The sequence below is a fragment of the Phalacrocorax aristotelis genome, chromosome 9 (genome assembly GCF_949628215.1).
Source record: "Phalacrocorax aristotelis chromosome 9, bGulAri2.1, whole genome shotgun sequence".
NCBI lineage: Eukaryota > Metazoa > Chordata > Aves > Suliformes > Phalacrocoracidae > Phalacrocorax > Phalacrocorax aristotelis.
The window spans coordinates 10,696,666-10,720,871 of NC_134284.1; the positions used below are offsets into that span (position 1 = coordinate 10,696,666).

Below are 24,206 nucleotides of genomic sequence, written 5' to 3' on the forward strand. Positions count from 1 at the left end.
TTTTTTGACAACTTAGTTTTAACATAAGTTAGCTATTCACAGAGCCATAACAGAATGTATGTATTTCATCTTGGAAAAAACATTTGGGCAATATCTTGCTACTGTACTCATTCAGGTCTTTGACCCTCTCTTGCCTGGCTCCATAAACACCTAAGGAGTTTACAATAGCTGCTGACTTTTGGTGCTGGCCTGAAGCCAAAGATCCACTTGTTGAAATGCTTTGCTTTGCATCATCTAAAATTTATTTATATATACACATACAGCCTGCTACAAGCACACAGGGCATTTGCAGGCAGCCTGAGCTCTGCTTACAAGGCCAGTGTAGATGCATAACACTGCGTCTTGGGAATCCTTTAAATGACAGGTAGGTCTTAAAATCCCCAGGTGAGGTAAAATTAGACATAGTTCTTGTCTGCTAGGTCTCCCCATTAACCTAGATAGGGCATGGGGAGAGTTCAGAAAGGCATCTAATGCATCAGGAAGAAGCTACCCTGCCAGCCAACGAAGGTGTATCTTACAACTTATCCACCTTCAGAGTTTATACACTTCTTTCAGAACTGTAAGAGGATTCTGTCTACAGAAGAAATAACTTCTTAAAGCAAAGCATTTGTGTCTTTTTAAAATGTTGAAAGGTGGTGATTCACCTTTCTAAAACAGCCTATTGCTTGGAATATTTTTTCAGGGTGTGGAAGAGTCATCACATCAGTAGATTCTCCTACAGTTATCCTGTGCACGTCAAAGGAAAAAAAATAAATTCATATTCCCCACATGAATATAAAATACCACAAACGCTATACCATTTTTTCCACCCTTCTAACGCTTCTCTGGAGTTCTCTTCTTAAGCTGCTCCAATATAAATAAAATAATTTAGGCTTTGTAAGAAGCTTCAGAGTGGGAATATCACCTACCCTTCCACTGAAGCAAGTTATGAATTCCAGTCCATGATAAAAGGAAACTTTGAGCATTTTACACACTTATGGATTCATGACAAAACACTGGAAGTCCTTGGGTAGGAGATTTCAGGAATTCAGTTAAGTTGTCAGATGTTTGAATTTCCCCAAAGTCTCACTTTCCAAACATAAATATATATATATACTTACATACATATATCTGTATCTACCCACACAGGTATGGATATAACTATATAGATATACTGGATCCAGTCTTAGCCTTTAACGGTTCATACATATTCAGAGTATATTCTTGCTGATTCAGCAAGCTATTGAAATGTTGAATAACTTTAAGCATGTGATTCTTACAGTTTAATGTGAGTTCAAACTGAAACTGAGGTCCAAGTAGGATCAGCTACAAGAACACAGATCCCTATAAACACTTTCTTCCTTTCAGCTCAATCTAAAACACTGTTTTAGATCTATAACAGGCATCCCTTTTGGAATTTCTAGTACTCCGGCATGATTGAAATTGGAAAATGAAAAGTGCTCCACTGCTGTGCTCACAGGTGTAGCTCTGACTAAAAAAAGTAGTAGGTATTCTTTAGGTATTTGTGCACATTGATGAGATCCTGAGCCTTCTCCGCTACAGGCAGAACAGTCCCAGCTCTTTCAGCCTTTCCTCATATGAAAGATGCTCCAGTCCCTTAACCATCTTAGAGGCCGCTCTAGATTCTTGGCAGTATGTCCATGTCTCTCTTGCACTGGGGAGCTCAGAACTGGACCCAGCAATCTAGGCGTGGCCTCACCAGTGCTAAGTAGATGGGAAGGATTCCCTTCCTCGACCTGCTGGCAACACTCCTAATGAAGCCCAGGATACCAGTAGCCCTTTTGGTTGCAGGACACATTGCTGGCTCATGTTCAACTTGGTGTCCACAAGGACCCCCAGGTCCTTTTCTGCAAATCTGCTTTCCAGTTGGTTGGCCCCCAGTATAATATTGGTGCACGGGCTTGTTCCTCCTCAGGTGCAGGGCTCCACACTTCCCCTTGTTGAACTTCATGTGGTTCCTGTCAGACCATTTCTCCAGTGCATCAAAGTCCATCTGAATGGCAGTACAACCCTCTGGTGTATCAGCCACTCCTCCCAGTTTTTTATCATCAGCAAACTTGCTGAGTGTACACTCTGCCCCATCATTCAGATCATTAATGAAGATGTTGAACAGAGTTGGATCCCATATGGACAGCTGGCATACACCGCTAGTTAATGGCCTCCAGCTGGACTTCATACCACTGATCACCACCCTCCAGGCCTGGCCATTCAGCCCGTTTCCAGTCCACCCCCCTGTTTGCTCGTCCAGTCCCTACAACAACAACTTCTCTATGAGAGTCTTATGGAAGACAATGTTGAAAGCCTTACTGAAGTCTAGGTAGGCAATGTCCACTGCTGTCCCCTCATACACCAAGCCAGTCATTTTATCATAGAAGGTTATCACATCGGTCAAGCATGCTTTCCCCTTTGTGAATCCATGCTGACTGCTCCCAGTCACTGCCTTGGCCTTCATGTGCCTGGAAATGGTTTCCAGGATTAGTTGCTTCATCATCTTTCCAGGGATCAGGGTGAGGCTGACCAACCTGTAGTTCTCTGGATCCTCTTCCTTGCCCTTTTTGAAGAGAGGAGTGACATTTGCTTTCCTCCAGTCCCCAGACACCTCTCATTGCCATGATCATTTAAAGATAATTGAGAGTGACCTTATAATGATATCAGCTAGGTCCCTCAGCACTTGTGGGTGCATCCCATCAGGGCTCATGGACTTATGTATGTCAAGTTTGCTTAAGTACTCTCTAACCTGATCCTCTTCCACCTGGGTAAGTCTTCCTTATGCCAGACCTTCCCCCTGCCTCCAGAGCTTTGGATTTCTGAAGGCTGGTCTTGCTACTAAAACCTAAACTGAAGAAGGCATTTAGTATTTCAGCCTTTTCCACGCCTTGTGTCACCAGGGCCTTTGCCCCATCCAGCAGCAGTCCCACATTTTACCTAGTCTTCCTTTCACCACTTAGATACTTATAGAAGCCCTTCTTGTTGTCCTTGACATCCTTTACCAAGCTCAACTACAGGTGGGCTTTGGCTTTCCTAATCATGTCTCTGCATGCTCAGATTACCTCTCTACTTCTCCCATGTTACTCATCTCTGCTTCCACCTTCTGTATACTCCCTTTTTATGTTTGAGTTTTGTCAGGAGCTCCTTGCTTAACTACACAGGCATCTTGGCATTTTCGCCTGACTTTCTGCCTGTTGGGATGGACTTCTCTTGAGTGGAGGTGATCCTTGAGTACTATCCAGCTTTCCTGGACCCCTCTGTCCTCCAGAGCCTTATACCATGGGATTTTTCCAAGCAGATCTCTGAAGAGGTCACAGTCTGTTTTCCTGAAGACCACGGTTGTGATGTTGCCTTTTGCCCCACTCCCTCCTCTCAGGATCCTGAAATCCACCATCTCATGGTCACAACAACCAAGGCTCCCTTTGACCTTCACATCCCTAAGGAGGCCTTCCTCATTTGTGAGTATGAGGTCCAGCAGAGCATCTCTCCTCATGGCTCCTATTTCACTTGTGTCAAGAAGTTGTCATTAATGCTTTCCAGTAACCTCCTGGATTGCTTGTGCCCTGCTATGTTGTCCCTCCAGGAGGTATCAAGGCCATTGAAGTCCCCATGAGGATCAGCGCCTGCAAATGCGAGGCTGCTTCTAGCTGTCTGTAGAGGGCCTCATCTGCTTGTTCTTCCTGGTCAGGCAGCCCATAGTAGACACCCACTACAAAGTCACCAGTATTGGCCTGCTCTTTAATCCTTACCCATAAGCTCTCATCGTTCACCCTCAGGCAGAGTTCCATGCACTCCAGCTGCTCTCTCCCATAAAGGGCAAATCCCTCTCCTTGTCTTACTAGCCTGTCCTTCCTAAAGAGTCTCTATCCCTCCATTGCAGCACTCTAGTCATGTAAGCCGTCCACCACATCCATGGGATCCCAGCATGACCCTACCCAGCTGCATGCAGGTCTCTAACTCCTCGTGTTAATGCCCCATGCTTCATGCCTTAGTGCACAGGCACTTCAGAGAGGCTTCCTTGCTTACATGCAAATGCTTGAGGTGATGCCACTTAAGCCCTGTTTTGTTCATTTCCTGTTCTCCACTGTTCACATCACTCCAGGCACTTTGCTTGTCAGCCCTGTCCATCATTCCCTCAGAGCTGCGGCAACCCTCTCCCTCCCTCATGGTTCCTGGTTAAAGCCCTCTTTACCAGCCCTCTTCATCCTGCAGCAAAGATACCTGTGCAAAGATACCACTGTGCATGTGATGTCAAGCTGATTTGCCCATTGCAGCTGTAAGGTCAATACTGAATATTTTATGCTGGAGGAATCTCTACTGTGAACCAGGAGAATCCACAGAGCTCAGCAACTATATTCATGGCTCTGCAAATCCCTAAAATTTTAAGGGATCTGTAGCTGGGTTTCACTGCTTTGCTCCTTTCCTCCGTGGAGGCAAATCTCATCACAAAATTCAGACAGGAAGGAGTTAAGGTCTATTCCTATGGAACACATTAAGTTTAGAAATCTAAAAGCACATGAAAACTTTGAGGATATACATCCATATATGCAATATGTAGTTCAATAAACATGGTAAGAACTAGCTCAGTATTTAATTATGAGCTGTGGTTTAGATGTTTTTTTCCCCTCATTTGAAATAGAAACAGAAAAAAAGGTTACTAAGCACAGCCAGTGCGATGAAAGGAATAAAGGAAAGGAGGAAGCAGAATACAATGCCTTCTCATCACTGCCTATTGCCAGTGACTAATTTTTTGCATAAAGCATAGTCTCTTTTACAACTTTCTGTGCCTAAGGTGGAGGACAGCAGCTGCCTCCAACTTCTCTAAATAATGCTTTGCAAATCATGCCCATTAAAGATACAATTATTTGAAATCTCTGCAGAACGATCTATTTACTTAATTTAAAAAACCTAGCATGATGGTAAAAAAAACTCGAGTGACTTTGTCAGTCAGAAAGTACACACACACAACGATCTTACACTTCTTTTTTCCTTGGCTGATAACACTGAGTTAGCCTACTTGCACACAGTGTATAAAATTTTTCAAAGTCAAATAATGAATGGTGATGACATTTCACATTTGAAAGATATTATCACCTGGATTCAGGCCTTCCTTCAGAAAACTGGTGTTCAGAAAAATTATGGAGCGGCATGTGATAGAAGAGAGAGGACGTGACATCACATCCCTAGCTACAGACTCTGGAAAGAACAAGTAAATCTCTAACAGAAACACAGCTACATCTTATTTTGTTTCAGCATTAAGGGTCTAAATGAACATCACCATTCAATTGTATTCTGGGCAACAGCCCAAACTCATCTTTGCAGCAGTTGATTTTGAAACATTACAGTCAATCATATCTTCTCAATTTGTTCTTTCAGGCTTTTGCTATCCTTCTGGTTTCCATTTCTTGTTTGGAAGCCTTGAGTCATTCACCCCGGCAAGACAACCAACCTAAATCAGTTATTTTCTCCAAATTATACTGAAATTGGGATCTTGCTTAGTTTGTTGTTTTCCTCCTCTGTCTTTCACATAATTTTCCTTTAAGGATCTAATAAAGCTGATTGAAGGCATGAACACAATATTCCCTTTCTTCTATTGCTGTCAAATCCAAGCTCTTGCCCACATTGTTGTATAATTGAAACAAAAACCCTCTTAGATTCAATTCTGCTTTCATTACCTCTGCATTATCCCAAGTATAAATCAAAGACCTGGGTTTCATGACCATGTCAGTTACATTAAATGAATGCGCGACTTTCCGATTTCTACAAAATTTTTTATTTCAACAAAGGGAAGGAATTTTGAAGACATGCTTGGTAGAAGGGTGGGTGTTCAGAGAGAGAGTTCAGAAAGTATGTCTAAATGTAATACAATTTGCTTAGAGTTTCATTTATACCAGGAAAAAGGTATCTTTTTATTTTTATTTCATGGTATGTAGCATGTTGTGCATTTTTACTAACAGAAAGTAAAACAGTTGAAAACAGGCAATATTACTTTAATATACCTATTAGTGCGAAGGAATCTTTATGTTGACCTAGCTGGAGATTTAAAAGATTTTAAATTCCCAGAAGTTTCAGGAAAACTAGTGAGTGCTTAGTGAAGGCAGGCACAAATTAGTACCTACTGCTGAGAAAAAGGGACTTACAATTTAGCCATTTATTTTGAGAGTGTCAAGCCATTAGCCAGTTCACACATGTCGTTCACCCTCACTCACAGTGTCTACAACCATTGCCCATCTGAAGAGGTATGCTAGAGGGAAGGCTCGGTGTCATTCAGGGCCAACAGGCACAGAGTTGAAAAGATATTAAAGGTTGGACACATTCAAAGAAAACCAGGCTTGGACACTCTGCTGCTCTCCAAAAAGCTTTTTTTCTTGTGAAGTATGTTATGTATATTACCCAACTGCAAATGTTAAACACATGTCCCTATAGGAACCTCATATAAAGCTATCAATGACACATTTAGCCAAGCTAGCTTCTGAATTTCTATTATGCAAATATATTTCTTTACCTATTCTCTGTCTACTATACAAATACCTGCCATTTTAGACACCAGGACTAAATACTAGGTACTTATTTTCATAGCATTTTTCACTTTTTTTTTTTTACTGAGCATGCATTAATGTAAATCACTATCAGTTGCAACAGAGGGGAATTAAGGAAAAACAGAATTTTTTTTCACAGCAAGTAAATATAATACAGAATTATATGTTAACATGTGTCTGTAGTGGCACTGATGTTACACTATATGCTAAAAGAAGACCAAGTGTCCAGCTATGAGAATACTAGAAGCAGACCAACTTGTGAAAGAAACCCCTCAAATAAGTTAATGCAACACAGATCAGGAAAAGTGACTGGTTAAAAAGGAAGGGACTGTCATTGAAAGGTACTCTTAAGATACTTCAGAAAAATACTAAACAGTGGAGGATCTGGCTCAGAAACAATCAGACTGGCCAAGAAATGGATTAATAATCAACATCAATCTACCTCACTTATTCAAAATGCCAGTCATCACCATATTTACTGCATGTGGGTCAGATTATGAAGTTATTATGATCCATCATCCATGTGACTTTGTTATTCTTACTCAGAAATGAGTCTTTCTTCCATGACTTTTAATCACCTCTCAATCTCGGTCAAAATCCTTGCTAATTTTTGGCTTTCTAGTCTGCACTCTGAATTTATATAAGTTACAGGACACACCTAAATATAAATCCCTCAAGAGAGGGAAAGATGAAACCTTCTCCTTCCTTTCTTGTGTCTTTTGTGCAGCAAAAAGTGAGAGTAAAAGCAAGGAAACCTTGTTAAAATTCCTCTCAATTCAAAGAGGGGTCTACCCTTCTCTTACACTACATATTTCTTATATGCTTTCTGAGTTTTGCTATACCTAAGCACCTAAAAAAAAAATTCTAGGAAGGTGAAGTTGGAGACGCGAACTGTAATATACAACATAGCCCCAGCAGTCTTCTGTGTGTAAAAAACCAACATCTCGTTCTGGCTTTTTTTCTCCAGGGATGATTACAAATTAATTAGTAAAGTGGTACATTGTCACCATGTACTGCTTGAGGAATAGATTCATGTGTATTAAATTAAACTGGATATTTAAAAATGTAGATATGCTCACACCTCCACTGCTGACCATGCCAGTGCCAGGGGCCTGTGGAGCTGGGCTTGGCTGCTGCCAAGGGAGGAATTGGGCTACCTGGGAGGATGGCGACTGCTGGTAGGTGGTGAGGCAGGACCCTGCCAGCTGCAGCATGCACTGCTCGCTCCCACTGCCGCCAGCCCAGCAGCAGGAACAGCAATGCTCACTTGGCAGGGCTCCCTGCCACCTTTGCCTGTTCCTTCTTTACACTCTTCTTGTAGTCTGGCCCCCATGGCCAATGGATGAAATATCAATTTTGCCCATGCTTCTGAGAAGCCTTAAGCTGGTCTGTTTGACATAATTCCTGCTGAAATCAGTGCAAATGGCAGCGTTATTATCACTGGCAGCTGGTCTAGGCTCTTTCAAAACTGCATGTAATCACTAGCTGGGCTGTAGAATGGGTCTACATGCCTTGTTCCTTACAGCTGACAGCATTTTCTTCTCCCAAAGACTTTCCCTCTAGCTGCCCCTTTGTTTGCAATAGGAACAAGCTACAGACATGCCAAAACAGCTTTGCCTAGAGCTTCTGAAACAGAAAAATTCATTGCATCTTGGATTGTCAGAACTGGCAGAAGGCTTCATTTGTTCAGTAGGAGTTTTAGTTGTTCAAACACCAGAAGAGAATTTAAGTTTGGGTTTTTTTTTCTTTCTTTTGCTAACAGTACTGCTGTAACTGGTATGACAGGAAGCAGTCACTGTTTTAAAGTAGCTCCACACCTATGTCTATTGAAGCTAAAGAATGCAAGAAAATTATTCATTTTTAGTTTTGATACCAGAGAAAAAAATAGCCTTTTGTAGCTATGCACTTAGAAATCTGTTTCTGACAATAAGAAAAAAAAAACCCAAACCATAGAGAGGATAACTCTCTGTATTTCTGGAAAAGACTGGCAGCATTTCTCGGTGTTAAACTGTTGCTGTGATTCATTAAATGAAAAATCATGAGATTAGTAAAATTTCTGTGCTTACCCTGGGAGTGTGTCCTACTGAGATTGGTTGTGACTTCATAAAAATACAACATTAAGTTGTTTTAATTTCATCAGAAAAAATGTGGCTCAGGAAGGAAATTTTTGATTGCAAGTTAATGTTAGCCTTCATTGGAATAAGTTATACTCTTCAATATCCACAGGCATAATCCCTAGGGAGTTACATGACTACATGTATTCTTTCCCATCTGCTAGGTAAATATGAGATTCAAGAGGCTTTCAGTGTCATTATACAGATTAGTGACTCTCCCAAGAGGACTCTAGGTTCATGATACAGTGAATAACTTACAATGAGACTTATAAGACCAACTTTCAGAGATCATTTTGGTTTTGTATGAGTTTTGCACCTGCAATTATTTGTGCTGGTAATTTAGGTTAGTTAGATGTTTTTAATTTACAGATGCAATCAGTGATGTAGATACTTAAACTGAACTGAACTGCAGGCAACCATAACTGCAGGTGCAAAATTTTGTCTGCAATGATTTGGATTCATAAACATATCGATTAGCTGAAGTCTAAAGTAAAACTAGGCCAGTAGTGGTTTTATAGTGTTTTTAACAAACTAAAAAACTTACATATTTTCCATGTTTCTCAAAAAAAATCTCAAGACAGCACTTCTTAGCCTTGAAAGGAATAGGGTATCATTAAAAATATACAAACATGCACAGAATAATTTGATTCCATCTTTTAGCATCTTGACCTCTGGGATATTTTTCTTACTCCCTTTACAGTATGTCCAGCAGCAAATCATAAAAGATTTATGATTTTGTAATAGTAATACTGTTGATAGTTGCACCAGTGGAGCGCAACAGTCTTATACGCACAGAGAACAAAGTGTGCAGAATTTGTAGCACTACTTAGTGAACAGCACCATGAATACATACACACACTGGCACCTGAATTTCTATCTGGTAGACAGTTGTGGTACCTAGACATACCATGGGAGTGAAAGGTATTATTACGGAAATGTGTGAGGAAGCTCACACGGATGGCAAGTACTTGCCTAAAGACAGGCAAAATACCACTGTGTGTTGCTGAAACTGGATTCTGTATAAGGAAGTCATTAGAAAGAGTTTTATGTACTTGGGAGCATGAAAGTAACTCCTTGAAAAAGCAGAAATTTCTTACAGTTACAGGTACTGTCCCTAGGTACAGTGACAGTGTCACAGATCCTTTCCTCCACCTCAGGAGTGCCATCATTTAGTGCCAGCGTGATGCAGCGAGGGCACGGGTGTGAAACTGAGCTCCAGCCCTTTGTTCCAGCCAGCTCACCCCAGCCCAGGTTACACTGCTTAAGAAAACCCTGTCAGATGAAGACCTGCATTATACACAGACTGTCACGGATGCTGGAGCGACACCCAAAAGGATACTTCCTATTCTTTATGTACCACACACAAACACTCTAAAAATACCATATGGGTTAATACGTTTTCCTCAATGTTGCTTCAATCTATGAACAAATAGACTTGACAGCTAATACAAACAAACTTACTTTAATCTTTTTTAATCACAATACATTTTAAATGTGAAAGTTCCTTCTTCAGACAATATGCAGCAATGCTTCCAAACGGATTCCACCTTCAATACTATGAAGCCCCCAGGCTACAATGACATTCCTCTCGTCCTCACAAAATTTGTAAGACAAAGGACTATGACGTCATGTCATTACTTTGTCTGGAGAGCTGACTAACCTTCACTCTGAGTTTCTCAAGTGAAAAAGAACAGGCAAGGTAGGTTTAAATGACTGAGAAATGAAGATTTACCAAAGGATTCCAACCGAAGTTGACTGTTAAATGATTAGAAATAGATTTTGCAAGGCTTTACACCACTGATATACTTTAGTGTAGTTACTGATGAAAAACCTGCTACAAGATTGTGATGCAGAGATATGTAAATACATTTTAAGACCAGATCAACAGGCAAGACAAATGTGTGAAGGGAAGAAACATGGAGAAGTTGCTGCCCTAATAATTATTATTGTTACTTATTATTCAGTGATCTACTTTTGTTTTATGTAGCCATGCCCCACCTGCCAATAGTCTCCTCATCTGCATAGGCATCTGTAAAGAAACCGGAAAGATTTTTTTTTAAAGTAATGCGGTCTGTGTCTCAGTGATGTGGCATTTTCTACTGGATTATTTATTTAAAAAAAAAAAAATTGCAACATATTCTTTGAGCAGCAAACCTGCTGAGGCAGGTTTAACTCGAACATCTCTTTTGAAATGTTTTCTTTTTCTCAATATACTCTTCTGATCCAGCACCCCTCTCAAATTGAATTCTTCTGCAGAAAAGAAATTTTGCCATTTTGGCATTGAATAAACAAAACAAATGAACCTTGTCTCCCAAGTTACTTTCTGAAAGCAGGCTGAGTATTTTACAAATGAACAAAGCATTTCATGTAGCAATTCAAGTAAATGCAACACAAACTATTTTACAGCAGACAGCATGATTTTTTTTTTGTGCCAAACCTTTCTGCATTTTATGACTTAATACCTCTATAACCATCAATATGTCAAAAAGAAAGTAAATTTGGGTCAATTTGCTTTTCTTCTAGACCTCTAATTTTTCCTGAATTTGCAAAAGAAAAATGTTTTTTTCTCGCACAGCTCACAAACATGCCACGAGGCTTGCTCAGTAACCCGTTCTGAGCGCTTAGAATTCAGTCAGAGTAGCCAAAGATTATCATTGCACCTCTGCAGCAGTACGATTTGCCACGATGTCACACTCTGTAAGTGTAACTGCAGTTTGCAACCACACTAATTCCTTGTTCACCATCATCACAGAGCATTACAAAGACAATATAAACAACATTTCACTAGGCGTGACTAAATGATTACCTGCTATCCTGCAGAGTTGGTTTAGAGCCATGTGAAAACCTTCTCCATGGACAGTACAGCCAGCAAGGACATAAGAACACATTTATATTCTTTTAATTGGGGTTATGACAGTCAGAACTGCAGTTACGTTGCAAACCTGTGCCTGGCAAACTGCTGTCGAAGACAGGAAAGTCTGTGCTACATTTGCAAGGCAAGGGTTGGCAGAGAGCTTGAAGTGCAATGGTTTCTGCTGTAATTGTAGCTGGTCTTGAAGGAACAGGTGGTAAAGTCGTTCGGAGTGCTGGGCATCTCGAGGCAATGCACCAAGAAAAGGTATCCAACACTGTCAGCATTGATAGACAGCACAGTAGGTTCTCCTATGGGTTGTGATTTGCTCTAAGTTAAAGATGCTGAAAAGCCCACAAGTGTCAGTGAGCTTTTAATAAAATATGTGTCTGCAGTTTGAGAAAGAACTACACAATTTATGATTTTGTACTGAAACTATGTAAAACTGGCAATAGAGTAAAATAAAAAAGAGAAACTCAGCAGTGTTGTCAACAGATTTGTGTTCTCCTTTTGATTTACAAAAATTCACACAAGGCTATTACCTGAGGCCGGCTGAAAATTATCTAAACAGACAGCTGCATAACTGAAAAAGAGAGAGAAAGAATAAATTCTAGTATTTCTGAAAGGAATAGTTTAACTTAACTTTCTGCCATGATGGGCTGATCGGTGCTGGTTGGTTTATGATGAGTTTTTCTTTGAGGGAAGAACATACTTTTTAGTTAACAATTTTTAACACTTTCTTGTGTAAAAGTAACAGTAACAGAGCTATGGAATCTTCTTCACTGACTCAACTCCTACTGAAAGCAAAGTAGTCCTCTTTATTTTAATAAAGTCTATACCACATCTTTCTAAAACAAGTTTTAAGAGAGTTTGGAGAACATAACTACCCCTATGCTTTCAAAGACTACATGTTCCTTAGTTTTTTCTCTAAGCATTCAAGACCTTTCTGTACCCATGGTTCTTTCTTCCTATTTTTCTTCAGTTTTTATCTATGAATCCTATAATCCCAGTCCCAAGTAAAAAGCTTGGTACTGTTAATTTTCCAGAGACAAAACAGAGCAGACTACTGCTCATTCAAGCTTTAAGTGAAAACAGTGAACCGGATTTATGAATACCGATATATGTCTATTGCCCTATACAGACCTATACCACTAACAAACACAGCCAGGCTTCCATGGATAACATGGTACATTTTGATTCAGCATTTGTGACAGAAATGAGTTTTTGGTTTAGAGACACTTAAAAAATGGCTAAATGTGCATTCTGATAACGAATGTATAAAACTGACACTCGAGGATATAAAAAATCACAAATAATCAATAGAGAGTGGAAAGACAAATGTAATGCTTTCCATCATCTCTGGTGTCTGCCCTACACATGGACCCCTCAGAAAACACAAAGTATAAAGCAGTGCCTCATAATGCAATGAATACCTGTACTTTGTAGGAAAAGCACATTTACTATGCATACAGACACAGAACGTAGCAGTGCACGGAGCCCTGGTACCGCAGCTCGACTCTGCTACCGTTTGAGCTAAAGCAGAACTACATTAGCTGGCACTAACAGCAGTTCATTTATCCTGTCTGCGGGCAAGCCATCATAAGGCAGCACAGCACACACACAGCCAGAATCACTTTTCAAGCGAAATGAGTGAGGTGAAAAATACAACCTTGTATTAAGTTTAATGTGTATGCCTGTCTAATTAATTCATTTTTCAAAATTATTTAAGCCTCTGGGAATGCAGCCTTCCTCTGAGACGTTATACCCGAACAGCACTGCATCACAAGTCAAGCGCACAGAATCAGCTTAGAGATGACGAATAATGAAGTATTACTTGAGATTTTCAGCTTATTCACTCCATACTTGTTTGTGATGATGTGGTAAAAAAAAATGCTTTGGATCTCGGTTTTAACCATTTTACTGGACATCTGGTGTTTGCTGCTTAAAGTTTCACTGTTACCAGGGTCATTGTAATTCTATAGCACATCTGGGCCAAATTCCCTGGCAGTTTTTAGTGAATTCTGCGGCAGTGGAAACATCTGTAGCTGTGCACAGTTCCACACTTGCGAGGAGCTGCAGAATGTTCTTGGATCTTTTGCATTTCAGTGTCCAGGAAATTACCCACTGGTAATGGATGATCTTTTGGTAATTTTTTTTTTTAATTTTCTGTGAGATATGCCCAAGTCGAGTAAAACCACACAGATTCTAATCACTAACATCTTATTTTCATCAGTTATTAAAGAAAACACTGTTGCCTCAGTCTTCATGCGTTTGGAAGTACACAAGCCCTTTGGAAACATTTTCTTGGAAGTGGGTGGATTGATGCACTGTGAAACTGGCCTACTGTTACTGAAAATTTTGAGAACTAGGCAAACAAAGCCTAGGCTACAAGAGTTGAAGAGAATAAGATGAGAAATTTAGCAACAGAGATGCACAACAAAGGACCAGGCACAGTAATCATTAATTCTTATCTTCTAAGGTAAAAATAAAGACTAAAAAAGTGGAGCACTATCATACATCTGCCATTTGTGCATAATCAACCTTTGTGTTAGAATTATTTTAATGACATTATAGCATAATCTAAGTTTCAGTTATTTGTTTTAAAATGATAGAAAGAAATAGTCTCTTACTCCCCAGACCCTGAAGTATTTGTGCCAACTGGTTATAAATAAGTCAATATATTACAATTGTCTGGACTTTATCCAAAACTTTGCTTTGCAAAACAAACAGAAACCCCACCCCAAAACCAACCAACCAAGCAAGCAACAAGCAACCTGCCCCCAACCCCCCACAAAAGAACAATCATAGCACCAGGTTTCTTTCCAGTAGTGTCCACCCAGTCAGTCCATCCCTGACTAAGCTGCCAGAGGAGTAAACTAAATTTGTTCTGTTATTTGCTGAGTCACTAGGTATTTCTCATATGTGCTTGGATTAGCAAAGTGAATCATCAGACAGAGTAAAACCTCATCCATATCTCATCCTAAATCCTAATCTGAATTAAATGCTAAATTCTTAAGAATTATAATAAAGATACTGAAGGATGCTTATGCTGGGGTTACGACGAGTTAGCCTACAGCATTTTTTCAGCCTCAGAAGAGTCTTTGAAAGTAATTTTACAGAAGAAAATGCAGTATGCCAAGAGGATCGTTGGGAGGTATAGTAAGGATGAGCAATAATAAGCAATAATAAGCAAGAGGGGTGAAGAACCAGACAACCTGTATATATATAGTGCAGCTTGGAGAGGAGAGCATAAGGATTCCTACCATAGGAGGAAGGATCTATGGTAGGAAATAGGTCAGGGAGATTGAAAACACATTTAATAAGTGCGCAAATTGCTGCATTTAGTAACTGCTTATTATAGGGCAAACATTCTTCAGTGATGTACCTAGTTTAAGAAATGCCTACACCTTCGTAACAAAGCTTTCCCCCGATGCTCATACCATCTCCATACCACGGTCTTCTGCACTCATTTGTGCTAATAAAATTATCAGTAAAACTGCACTGTACACCAGATCACGGAAGAGTGGAGAAAGGAATTCAAAAAAGGAAATGCTGGGAACTAAAAGTCTTTCTGGAATGGAAATCTGAAAGAAAGAAAGAAATGCATGTGGAGATGACAGGATGAGAGTAAAAGAAGCTAAAATGTTAAACCCGTGATGGATGCATAACCAGAGCATTTATGGTTTGAAATTCTGTTCAGGCTGACTGAAGGGATACTCAATGGGGATAAAAGGACCTTTCACTTTGCTCTATTTCATCTTTTCATCATTTTAAAGACAACATTGGTCTTGAAGGCAGGGAATCTGAGCAGCAGGCTCGGTGGAATGCAGAGAACGGCCAGAAAGAGCCAGAGACGATACCTGGAACACAAAATTTATTATATTCCCTACCAGACTGAGGCAGAAATTCTTTCCTTACCCCAAACTGTAAATAGGTAAGACTCTGAGCCTCCCAAAATACCCCCCCCCAAAATGGATTTCCTTTTTACCTTGAAAGACTAATCCATGCTATCACATCTTCATCTGTATCCAATCATGCTTAAGAGGAAGGAAAAAACCCTTTCTCTATCATGCATCTAGTCAATTGTGCATTAAGAAACAATAATCCCTCTTGATCCCTGACAGTGACTTGCTGAAGCTCTGAAGCATGATGTAAGTACAGTCATTACTATAATGCAAACCTCCAAGTGTTATGGTAGGTTTAGGGCAGCGCAAGATTTCCTGTTCTCAAAGCTTAATACAAGACAGGGGATGAGTTATGAGACTAGACTGCAAACTCAGAAGGGACCCTTTAGGATACATCACCTTACTGATACAAGCTTTCATCTAGAAACTACATTAAATAATATTTGGAAAGCCTTAAGTAATGGCCCTCTAGCAAAAGCCCTCCAGATGATTGTTCCAGTGTTTTTCTACATTCAGAGAAAGCTGTGTTTGAAGTCTGCATTTGCTTAACATCATATTCCAGGTACTGGCTGTGGTGAGCAAGGCTGAAAACCCTTGAACTCACAGGTGCCAGAAAACTTTTTCCATAGGTGAAAAAATATCTACATTCAGCAATCAAGTAACGTTTCAACATTCTCTTCCACAACCAGAAAAACTTAGCCCCTTGAATTTTATGACACAAGGCTTATTTTCCTCCCAAGACAGTTTTGTCGTGCTCTCAAATTTCTTCAGTATCTCTATATTTTCTTTGAAGTGTTGATTTAATTCAGTATTTTACCAGTTGTGTTACCGAAGCTATATACAGAGGCAAAATTCTGTACTTCCCTGCCATTCCTTAGCTGCACACAGCACTTTTCTTTTTGTATGCTTTAGGATTGCACAATCCTTTTTGCTATAGTATAGTCCTATGAGTTCATGTTGATGTAATTATCTTTAAAAACTAATTCCTTTGGTGTTACTGCTTCCTAAGACAATGTTCTCTGCACTGTTGATATAGCAAGTATAATCCGAATTTTGATTCCTCCTTGAATTACTTTGTATTTGGCCATATGAAAATGCCTTTAGTTGCACGGTGACTATGAAAATGGGTGTAATTCTAAAACGATAACCTGTTCTCATTTACTGCCCCCCCAGTTTTTGTGTCTATTGATACATTTACCAACTTCATTAAATGATCACCTGGAATAAAACACAATACTGGTTTTAAATGCTTATTTTAATTTCTGCTTTCTGTATGTGGCTTTGTTTTTTTGAAACTCTTCCCCTCTTCCCACTCTTAATTATTGTTCCCTACTTGATTCAAAAATATTAAGGGCTGGGCTGAGTTATACATTTGATTCTAGAGATAGCAAGGGCTTTGAAGCATTCCCAAACTAAGCTTGAGAAAAAAGAGGCTTTAACTGATAATATTTCAGCATACATATTTGAAGTGTGTGTGAGTATTAGTTTCACATCAGGGAAATGCTGAATTCTGTCATCTGCCTGGCAGGCAGAAAATTCACCCTGCCAAGATAACTGGGCCCAGTGATACCACAGACCCACTGCAGCCCATTTGAAGCTCCATTCTGTATATCGGTTTGCTGAGTGAGACAGACTTTCTCAAGAAATTATTTATATAATCAGTACTGAATGATATAGCACTGAAAGCATGGAAGGGAAGCCCTTTTTTTCTGATTTATGTTATCTAGGTAAATTTTTTTCTAGGCACGGTAAATGAGTAATACCAACAATGATGGAAAATGTTTCTACTGTTAAACAGTATTTATATGTTATTTATTACATACCTCGGCAGATTATATCATAACTGATTTCTTTCTGTCCAATAGTAACATGTACCACTTTTCCTCCTTTGCATGAGCAAAGGACTTCCTAGTCATGATTACACAAGATGCCTTATGAAAATATGAACTATCTAGAATGGACAGGAGTTAAAGAGCTAATATCATGTGGCCAGTTAATTTTCAATCGAGTAATCATGAGGGCAGTGAAAATGGCTCATTGAATGAAATCCAAAGTTGTAAACTACAGCCTTACTGATAATAGCCTTCCCAATTCTCTGTCATCTTTTTAATAAACCACTGCTTCTACTTCATGTTGTTTTTCCGCATTTTCCATTCCACTTTATGCTATAGTCACTGCCACAGTGAGACATTTTGGTGTCCAGGAAGTAACTCCAAACCCTGGGCACTGCCCCCACCAGCCTTCCAGCTGCCCTTGCCTTTTGTGTTCTCTGCTCTGTGTTCCCAGGTGGCAGCTGTAGCAACTGGGATTTACCGTATTTGCCTCCAACAGCTCTGGCTATTCTTGAATTCTGGTTTCACCCTCATTTGGCATAAACTAGCACTGCTGTCAAAGAAGAAATAATCCCACCTCCCTCATCTTCCTTTCCCAGTCACCTTGTCCTGCCTCCACATTATCGCCTTCCTTTCCGCTGGCAAAAGGTTTCTGTGCCTATGTGATGACCCAGCCAATCCTTCTGGATTACCAACACATTTCTTTTTTAATGGCCAGGTTAATATTAACCTGATCATATTTCCAACATCCATGACTCCTGACCAGGGGCAGAAGTGCACGTGCTGGCACAAAGCAGAGTGCGGCACAAAAGCAGGAACATGCAGCTCTGGGCACACAGCATACACCATTGCTGCTTCTGGTGGCGGTGCTGGTTTAAAACGTCCATGAAACTATGGCTATGGTTAGGCAGAAATCAGGATGTAGCCTATTATGTTTTCCTCTTTAACTTGATTTTTGATGTATGGTTCACATCTTGCTGTATGTTATACTCATCCAGCTGTGCTATAATAATGGCACTTTTACCCTCTCATCAGGCAGTAATTTTGAATTAAAAAGCCTCTTCTAGGGATGGCTTCTAAAGTACAACACATACCACCTCATGAATGTGGTAACTGATATGTCGACATTCCAGAGTGCTAAATAGGTGAGGATGTTGGCTTTCAGGAACAATCTCTTGCCAGATAATACTTCATTATCTGACAGACCATCTGGTTTCCAGTCCGTCAATGCTATATTAATACCGTCAGCTCTCTACGCTTGCTTATTGCCCAACATTTCTATTACTTTGTAAATAACAGAACTAAAAAAAAAAAATAGAGTCTTCCAGAGACTGAGCAAGACAAATCACCACTTGCTCATGTACTTGTCATTGTCATTTTTGGATAATGGCCAAACAGTGGATTTTTCTCCATGTGACTCGTGAATTCAGAGCACAGCATACCCCATTGTTATCAGGAGAAAGATCACCAACTTTTAATTGCACAATATATATAAACACAGCTGGCCTAGTGACTCATTTAGTAATGCAATATGTTACTCCCTAAAACTCTGTTTCAGGTGTGACCTCAGGACTCTTTCTATTCCAGTTGTTGAAGTCCGTGAGATTTACAGTGATTTACTCCTAGACTACTGGGAATATTTAAAGGAATCTTTCTTTTCTGGGATTTCAGAAGGAATGTTTGGACTGTAAATGAGAAGCTGTATCTATTGAATATCCTTTTGGTGTCTGTTCAGAGCACCCTGTTTTAAGAATGATTAATCAAAAGAACGTGCAGTTCATAATTCCATAAGCAATAATAGTTGGTCTCTTTACAGTAAAATATACATTCCTCCAGTGGGAGGAATGTCACTGTGGGAATGTAATCACATTACAGTACAAGATCATGAAGAACAATATTAGCTGCAGTTTTAAAAGAAAGATATTTATTAAAATATGAATAAAAATAGTGTTTTAGTGTTGTTTGGAATAAAATTTTAATAAATATTGTATTGGTTTCTAGATTAATTACTTCTAATGTGAGCCAGGAAGCTGGTGAATACTCAGCCCTCATTTGTTACCAGCTCTGAGTATTTGCCTTCTGTGTATCACTCCCCTTTCCACAGTTATCAGCAATGAGCGTGTTTAATCCTGTAAGCACGCTCCCTCGGTGTCTCTCTTTTTTTTTTCCATAGTCTTGACTTAAAATTTCACTTAGCCCTCCGTAACTGATGTAGTCATCCCTGGCAATACATGGTCTAAGTTAAATATCTGGTTCAAGATCTAGGTGCCTAAGGAAATCCTGCAGCTAAATAAATAAAACTCAGAACAAAACATTTTCGTAAAAAGATCGTGGTTAGCTTCCAGTGAAAAATGCATAAATAATCAATTAAAGAAATGTTCAACATTTCTTATACACTTTCTTCCCATTAACTGAATGCTTTTCCAGTGAGTACTCAAGACACTAATGATCACCCTCTTATCAGGCATGTCTGAAGCCTTTTTCCATCAATAAAACACAAATATAAACATAAGCAAGTTACGGTAAAAGAAAGACCAAACTGTTCCAAAAAGTAGTTTACAACTAGATCGGACCCACCATAAATGTCTGTTTTAAATTTAATTGTTCTCCATAAGTCAGGTCAAACATGAAAAAAACAGGAAGCGGAAATTAACTAGAATAACTTTCCTTTATTCCAATTTAGTACTTGGTGCCTACAAGACTCCAAAACAGATGCCTCTGAGACTAACTTTAGAGAAGTCTGAGGTACTTACTGTTTCCTTATTTCAGAACAATAAAATATTAGGGTAATAGTTTTGTAAACACATATTATGTATCTCAGCGAAGGTGCAGCGGCAGACACAGCCCCGATGAAATCAGGTCAACTTGTGTAACAGCGGAATGTGCCTGTTACTGCTGCACAAAAGCCATCATGGCCCCAAGGGATGCTCATGGGAGAACTAAAGACCCATAAGTATCCTTCTAAGATCATGCCAGGCTGCATTCAGGTACTAGCAAAATATGTAGACATGCTGCTGCCCTGCCTGAGCAATGTCTATAACAACTTGGCAAGAGGCACCACTCTAATTCTGCAGTCAGTGCTCTCCCTGCAGTGCAGATCTGCTTTTACAGCATGTTTGCTTTCCCAGCAAACCCAGAAATTCCTCTTCAGGGGCTGTAAACACTCCCCCCAGTGCTGCAGTCCCCACCTCCAGCTCCTGCAGTCCCACAATGTCGGTTTCCAGGACTCTCCCCTCTCAAGGCCTGCTACTCTGGGACACCCCCTTCGGCACTCACAGACTTGATGCACTGCTGTGCTATAAACTTCATGTGCTTCATTATTTAGTTACAGGGAATCTGAGTCCAAAGTTGAAACTTTTAGTAAAAGAATGTATCATAGCATGTTGTAGCTTCTCAAAGCAGGTGGCCTGTGGCAAGACATCCTGCCTGCTTTCTGATCACAACGCCTGCTCTATACAGCTTTGGGTAGACATGCTTAGTTACAAGCTTGAGCTTTTATAGTGACCAGGGGAGGCTGGTGATGTTAGAGAGAAGTGAGGACTGAACATCTAGTTCAGGACACTGTAACTGCTGAAGGTGTTGCGACCCCAGGCACCTTACGTGTTGCTGTGCTGGGTGAGAAACAGGTTGGTGAAACTCCACAGGCTCAAGCTAACAGACAGCTATGTCACACAAGAAGACAACTGGGTTTCATGAGCAAAGATGGTGCTGTAAAGAATAAGCTTTCCAGCATGGGGTACTGCAAGACTCATTCACTCCGCAGAGCAGCTTGTTGACTACAGAAGCCTTAATATCCCACCTTTTATTGCTGCATTAAGTGGCCTAGTGGGGAGCACTTTCCTTCATTTATGAGTCATGGTTCGCAGTCACCCCTCAAAAACAGACAGTCAAGAAGATAAACACCTATTATTTTGCAGGGGAAATGGCAGAAAGAATTGGTTACCTTTCTTAACCAGAAAGCCAGGTTCAATTGTCCTCTTCCACATCTGCAAGGGTTTTGTTTTTTTTTTTTAATAAACTCATTGTCACAAAGAATTTAGGGAAAAGAATTAGGAGCCATGACTCCATCCAGACGTACTATCACTGAGTCACAGGCCATGCTCTCTGAACTGATATATTTTGAAGTACACAGTTGCAACAGAAATGTACAATGAGTATCCCCATCTCTACTCTCCCTCCTCTACGATTAGCAAAAGAGGCTGTAAAATGGTGGTTAGACCATGCGCCAGTGAGTGGCAGCTAACGGTTGGGATCCCTGTGGTTACAGAAGGAGTAGGAATCACCAGTTCCTGGGCAAATCCTTAAGCCACTGTATAAAGCAAAATATATTTATCAAAGACAAAGGTTATTATTTCTGAAAAACAAGATAGCAGACACAGCTCTACTTTTCGAGAAGCCCAATCACAGGGCTGTGTTTTAGGCATAGTCTGGAAATGCCTAGAAGTGGATTGAGCTTCCAAGGTGTCTCCACCTGGCAACTGTGTCAGCTTTCTTACAATAAGAGTTTTAGACTTAGGTAATAGTATCTCTTTCTGGACATGGCTTTTTTAAATTTGTCTTATCAGTATCAAATCTTAACTTTCTGGTATGGTCCAGAAAGAGTAGTTTAATTTGGGTTAATTCTAAATTTCGAAATTAAAAGAATAATAATCACAGTTCAGAAAAATTGTAGCTTATAGCTTGTTCATGGAACAATGCATCTGTTTTCATGACACTATAACTATTGGTACAGATTTTCTGGTTTAAGTAAAATGCGTCTGTGCAGGACTGGTTTATAAGTAGCTTTATTCACAAGCAATTCATACCATAGCTTTACAGTAGCTGTTACTGCAGTTTCCAAATCCTGGGGCCTTATCCGCGCTCTAGGTTGAACACATTGCTCTTTGTCCCAGGGTCTGTCCTGATAGGACTTTCTAGAGATATGTGGGCATGCATAGTGGTGCTCTGACCACATCTTTCTCCCTGCACCGGTGTGGCCAGCTTTATAGTTTAAGTGTCCTCTGCATAGGATGGTTTTTGATAGGCTGCTAAGCAAGCTTTGCAGTTGGCTCTAAAGACAAAGCAGATTTTGTCCCACGCGTTTAAGAATTATTTCAAAATTCTGCTAAACATGAATAGGTGCTTAATTTAGTTTCTTTTCTGATGAAATGACTGTCAGGCACACATATGGAGTCAGTAGCAAATGCTGAGGGCTAGCAGAGTTCTTAATTCAGCTGCTTTTCAGTGATGGGCAAGCAGTGTTATTTAGATATTTCTGCTATAGTTACACATATACAAGTGCTTTATAATTAAATTCTTCCTGTGAGAGAATTTCTATTCACAGGTGTTTATAAAGTGGTCTCAGATGAATCACAGAAGCAGAAGCTTTGGTCATGCATCAGTTAAGGCAGGAAATGTTGACATCCAAAGGTAGCTGGAATGCTATCAGGCATCCCCACATTTCACCATTGCTATCTGAACATTTTCTACGACAATGAAAACTCTAAGATTAAGAACAAGACCCTTCAAAAATTAAAAGAATTGCAATTAAAAAAGAAAATGAAATTATTAAGAAAAATAGTATAACAGATGCTGACTAGCCCATGTATTTCAGGTAGTGTCTAAGCAATTTTATTTGAATTAAAATTTTATACAGTTCCCATGTAGACTTGTATAAATGTCTGTTAGACACATATTGGCACAATACATGCATATTACTTACATGACAGAATTATAGGTGTCTAAATTCCGCTTTCCATTCTGGATATCTTAAAACCTAGGGCAACTGTAAAATTAAGAAGTGTGTAATTTAATATGTTGTCTTAAACACAGGTTTAGGTAATATGCCAGAAAAGAGTCAGAAAGGTAGCGCAGAAGACCTTGGTAAATAATCTGTAATTTTGCAGGTCACTAATGAATGTGGAAAGAGTGTACTGTTTACATAGAGCATACGGCCCCGCAGACTATAATGTTTTCAGAGCAGGACAGAAGCAAATTTACACGCTATGTTCTGGAAGGCAATATGAGCTTCATTTTGAATGAAATGACGTACCTGGCACAGAGGGAATCAAGGAAGGTCTTAAGGAGTAGATAAGCAGCAGCAGTGTATATTGGTCAAAGATCCTGGAATTCTTGTTTTGAAAAATTGTTTTAAGCATTTGTGTAATCTAAGCTATAAGAATCTGGATCTGCACACTTTGAGTAGTTTCCTTTCAAATCTGCTCTTTTCCTCTACTGAAAACCTGATACTACTGCTTACATAAACCAAAAAGAATACATTCCAGTTTTTAGACTGTTGTATGTTGTACCCTTTCACACCTACTTTTGGAATTTTTTTGTTCTTCTCCTCCTATTTTTGTGTCATCTTCTGGTTTGGAACTCTTCCCTTCTCTTTTTGACTCCTCTAACTACACAGCTCCCTGGACCCTTTCTATGTCAAATACCTGCTAAGAATGCATTTCATACAGGAGGTCTCTCAGCAGTAGCACACCAAACTATACAAGTTTCAGTGTATTTCTCCTGACTGACTCTTCTCTTCTTATTTTTTTGCAATGAGTACACTCATTTTCCTTTTTATATCTGATTTAGGTCATCTCACTGGTAGCATAAAGGAGAGCACTAACATTTAAAAAACAATGGGAAGGAGTAACTCATTATGTAAGACCACTACTAGCTTGAGTATGAAAATGAAGGTTGTGTAGCAATTACAGGTTGAACTTGAGGGGATTAATGATAATTTAAAAATCAGCATATACATTTAAGCAGCATGTATTACAATCTATATTATGGTAAGATGACAGCCTATCTCCCAGAAGCGGGATATCTATTATGTCATTTGAAATTGGAGTTGCTATAGCAAACATACTAGCTAGTAAGTAAACAGTTATACAGAATTTTTATGGATGTGGCTAGGATTAACATTTTAGTAGCCCCTAGTCGGCTTAAAACGTTGTGCGTACAAGGCTAGTAACAAACAAAGGCTAACATTTGTATGGTTT

General features: G+C 39.6%; 1 protein-coding gene across 5 annotated transcripts in view; it reads right to left on the reverse strand.

Moving 5' to 3' along the window:
• SLC25A21 (solute carrier family 25 member 21) overlaps nt 1-24,206 on the reverse strand; it is a 265,831-nt gene that overhangs the window by 35,225 nt on the left and 206,400 nt on the right. The gene's annotated exons all lie outside the window — the stretch shown is intronic.